Here is a 4,948-nt window from a genome sequence, read left to right as displayed (position 1 = left end):
TCCTAAAAAACCATACGAACTTGGTCGAGCCTTCAAAACACATCAAACAATAACATAAACACGAATCACCCTCCAATCAAAAGATGAACTTGAAACTTCAAATTTCAACAACCGATGCTGAAACCTATCAAACCACATCCGATTTACCTCATATTTTGCACACCAGTCATATTCAACATTACAGACCTACTCTAACTTCCAAAATCGGAATCCGACCCCGATATCAAAAAGTCCACTACCGGTCAATCTTCCCAAAAATTCGACTTTCGTTATTTAAAGCCTAAATCAGCTACAGACCTCCAATTCACAATCTGGATGCGCTCCTAAGTCCAAAATCACCCAATGGAGCTAACGAAACTAACGAAACTCCATTCTAGAGTCGTATTCACACAGTTCTGACTACGGTCAAAATTCTAAGACTTAAGCTTCCATTTTAGGGACTAACCTCCCGGCAAGTCACACAAGCAGAAAAATATACGGGGGAAGCATAAATAGGGGATTAGAGCTAATACACTCAAAACGACCATCCGGGTCGTTACAATATTTTTATCAACTACCTCTCTAGAATTTCCATAAGAAAATAACATATGAAAGTCATCCTAATTGTAAAAAATAAGTCCTTTACCTTGGATATCTTTGCCTTATTTGATACAGTTGCAGATCTCAACAGCATACAAGAAGGGCTCATTCCAACCAAATTGTTTGAAAAAACCAATGAATGTCTTAGGGCTGCTAACGGCGGAAAACTAGGAATTAGCTTCAAACTCTCCAATATTGAAGTTAGAACTTCCCTAGAAAATTCTCCTTGGCAGCCTCAAGTTCATTCCTATTAGTCAAAGACCTTACTAATCCAGATATATTAAGTACTCCCTTTATTGAGGAGCTATACCTTTTATGGTAACAAAACAAGGAATTCTAATCGAACGTAAAGGAAGTAGAACCTTTCTTCCTTTTGATAGGCCTCCGATGGCAAAGTTCTTGTCTACCATAAAAAGTAAAGAAGCACATATCAATTTTCTCAAAGAAGAAGTAGCGTTCTAAAGGTTACAACAACAACTTCAAGATTCTTCTCTCTAATCCAAGATAAAACTTTAGGAACCGAAATTCAAGAAGAACTTTGTATTGATTTACCTACAGCCTTTTGGAATTGCAAGAAGTACATTGTTAGGCTCCCTTACGAACCTGACTTTGATGAAAAAACCATCCCCACAAAAGCTCATCCTATCAATATGGATCACGAGCTAACCATTCATTATCAAAAAAAATCGATGGTCTTTTGAAAAAACGCATCATCTCTCCAAGCAAATCCCCTTGGAGTTGTGCTGCATTTTACGTCTATAATAACTCTGACGTAAAATCCTGTTCAACTAGTTTACTTTCAGTTAGTTTGGGCTCCTCAGGTTTGGTAGTGAGCTGTTGGAGAACAAGACAGTCTCATTCATGTCTAGCCTTAATTTCTTGAATTTCTTCCTTAAGGAATGCTATCTTAGTTTGAAGATCTTGGATAGTTACTACCTTAGGCTTTTGGGAAGGGAATCTACTGAGGATATCAATAATATTGTAGGTATTGGCAACTTGAGGATGATTGGAAATGACACTAGAGGAAGATATAGAAGTCTTATCTATTGTTCGTTTGAATTGCTTGAGATAATACTACTGTTGCTCAAAGTCTTGGAGATTGCTTATTATTTCAAGAAGAAGATCTTGTTCTTTGGAGAGAACATTAATCGCAGGTTCCTCTTGACTAGACTGGGATGAAGATGATTTTGTGTCATCATCTTCGAGTTAGTTAAATTGTTGTTCAACTTCATCATCAGCAACATCAGAAGTGTCACTATCTTCTGATAAAAGTTGTTCGATTTGGTTAAGAACAAACTCATATAAATCAATATTTCTAACTTTGTTAGACAACTTGCAGTATTTGGCTGCATGACCTGGTTTGTTGCACTTGAAACATTTGCCAGAATTGGGAGTTTAGAAGTTTGTTGGTTTATGTTTACTGGGAAAGGTTTTGGATTTAGAAGGAAACGGTTTGGTCTTTCTAAATTTAGGTATAGAAGACCTATATTTCGTAATCTCCATATCCTTGGTTGTTCGTCTCTTATGAGGCTTTTTACTACAAGGTGGTAAACTAAATTGTTCACAGAAACTACCTAGATCTCGGCGAGTCTGTGTTCTATCTTTGGCTAATTGTCTCAATATCTTATCATATCGACAGATTTTGAGAGCGACATGTTGAATGAGACTGGTAAGTTGGTCATATGTGATTTTTTCGTAAGGAATAACATCACCAGAATGTTGATTTTGGAGTTCTTTTTTCACTAAATCCCTAAGAGACTTAGGTAGGCCATCTAGGAATTTTTCTTTCCAATATGGGAGATTTCCATCAGGTTTTTTGTAGATTCGGGTAAGAAAGGAATCTTTATACCATCTGAAATGAGAAAGGGTGTTACCCTTAAGTTTGTTAAGTATCATAGAAGATCATTCCCTAAAGATACCTAGACTACCTTGAATATTTTGATAATGGTATAAATCAGGGTGTTGGTTGAATCAGGAATGGTAAGGCCATCTTTAAGAATTGGTTCTCCCGTAGAATCAACTTGGACACTTAAGAGAATTTGGTTCTTATCTTCTTCGCTAAGATGGGTATCCCACCATCCCTTAAGTTGACATGTGAAACCTGCAACTAAGACTTGGGTAGTAAGCAAGTCAGAACAGTTATGAGAAGTTCGGTATGCAGTGGCTACCATAGTCATTTGCTGTAATTTGGCCAAAATATTGTATTCAGAACAACTATCTATGTTTCATTCATAGATATTATTGGCGTTATAATTGTTTTGCATAACATTGGGTCTTTCTTCTAAGGCTACATCAGGATGGGTAGCTCTAGAATAGTAAAGTCTTTGGGAATGACGCCAGTTAAAGGATCCTGTTCTAACAGGGGAAATTTCTAAGGGAGGATTGTCATGAAATTTCTCTAACTGTGAAATGGTTTCTTGGTCAGAATCGATTTCTCGAAGAACTTGTAGAAAAGAATCGTTAGTTGGGCTATCCTGAGCTATTAGGGTTTTCTCAATTTCTAGGATCCTGCGCTGAAGGTCAGAGAACTGAGGATAGTCTTTAGCTTGGTGGATCCAAAGTTCCGTAGCGAAAGTTCTAGGGATCTCATAAGGTTTAAGCATAGGGATTGAAGCAGTGGAGGTTTCTGCTGGCTTAGAACTTGTAGATGTGAAGGTGGTTTTGTAACTAAATATTCACCAAGAGATAGTAAATATTTGTTTGTATAATTGTTTTGTTCAAAATTTTTTTTTAATATCTTTGTCTGTATTCATTTTCATTTTTTAATTTGAAAGGATTAGCTACTACTGAAGTATTTGCATAACTTGTTGAAAATCCTTGTGCCAGAGGAAGTTGTGAGATGACTTCTTCTCCAGAGGAGGTTTTCCAAATTTTTGAAACGTTAACTGATTTAGAAAAAGGAAAATATAATTGGTGATATTCACCATAAGATTCAAACCATTCAAAGAAATTAATTTGTTCTTTTATAAAGTTTAAAGACTCATAGTAAATACTTTGGAGATTTTTTTCTTTCGTCTCCTTGAAAATTCTCGAAAAAACAAGTTCATTTGAAAATATTTTCTTGTGAATAAATATTTGCTCGAAGTTTTCCTTTATCAATTTGAAAATCTTTTTCCAAAACACCTAATTCAGCACCTAAAGCTGAGTAAATGGGAGATTGAGGTTGTTCATAATTAACTTCTATTGGAGGGGTTGTTTCTACAGAATATTTGGCTTGTAGGATCCTAGAATCAAAATTAACAGTTTCGATCCTAGAAGGAAAGGACGATATTGAATGTCTTTCATACTGAATCTCAGACTGTGCCGAAGAGGAAGAGACAGAGACTCTTTGGCTAAGGGATCTTTGGAAGGAAATGGCTACAGATCCGCTTGAATATTGTTAGATCTAAGAGACTGTAGTATTTTCCGGTTTCTCAGCCCGAGTAGCATCTTGTAGTAACCAGTTTTTTGGTAGAGAAACTTGGCTCCAAGAAATGGGTTTTGGTATTGATAGATAAGATCTTTGTAGATCTGTTTTGAAAAGAAAGTTTCTCCTTTATGGGAGATTTTCATGGCTCCAGTATTTAAGGCTGAACTCATGGCTTTATACTGTATTCTATAAATAATTGATACTGGTAAGGATCTAGTTTTGGTTTTATAATTAGCTGTTTTAACATTATGAGTTAAAGAATCTAAGATATTTCTATATCTAAGAGACACTGTAAAATTAGAAAAACAATCAAAGTAAATTGGACCACAATAAAGGCTGGTTTCTACCATTCCTAAGGGAATCATTGAAGTCTAAAAATCTTGAATCTCTAAGACAGAGGAGTAGAGACGTTTATAGACCTTCCCTGGATAGAGGTCTAGCTGCAATGTGTACTAAACCAAAATAGAGATAATTGTATTTTCGCCTATATTTTTCTATAGACTTTGAGTTTAAGAGTTTGATTTCCTCATGATTCTACTCAAGTAGAATGGTTTTCTCAATTGTAGAAATAACGTAATCACTGGTTAAGGGCCATCGTGAAGACTTGTAAATTGTGGACTGTGGATGTTAGGGATCTTCCAGTCATCAATTAAATGCTGCAAATCAGAAAAGCTAATTTCTTCTTTGAGTTTGGAATTCGAGGAGGATGATGAGGAGGAAGATGAAGAAGTTGGAGAAGAGAAGGAATATTTTGAAGGGGATGGGAAAGGGTGAAAGAAATACATGGTTTAGATCTGCAAGTAATTACAACAAAATTAACGATGATAACTTTAACGCTTCCTGTTCTTGGTTCAAGAGACCATTGGGTTCCATAAGGATAATATTCATGTTCTTAACTCAATATTATGTAAAAAAGTTAGATTTGAAAGTCAAATATATGGATATATGTCTTCTCTTATA

This window comes from Nicotiana attenuata, chromosome 1, assembly GCF_001879085.1.
Source record: "Nicotiana attenuata strain UT chromosome 1, NIATTr2, whole genome shotgun sequence".
Lineage (NCBI taxonomy): Eukaryota > Viridiplantae > Streptophyta > Magnoliopsida > Solanales > Solanaceae > Nicotiana > Nicotiana attenuata.
The sequence above is the reverse complement of the archived record's forward strand: the minus strand, read 5'-3'. Positions refer to the sequence as shown.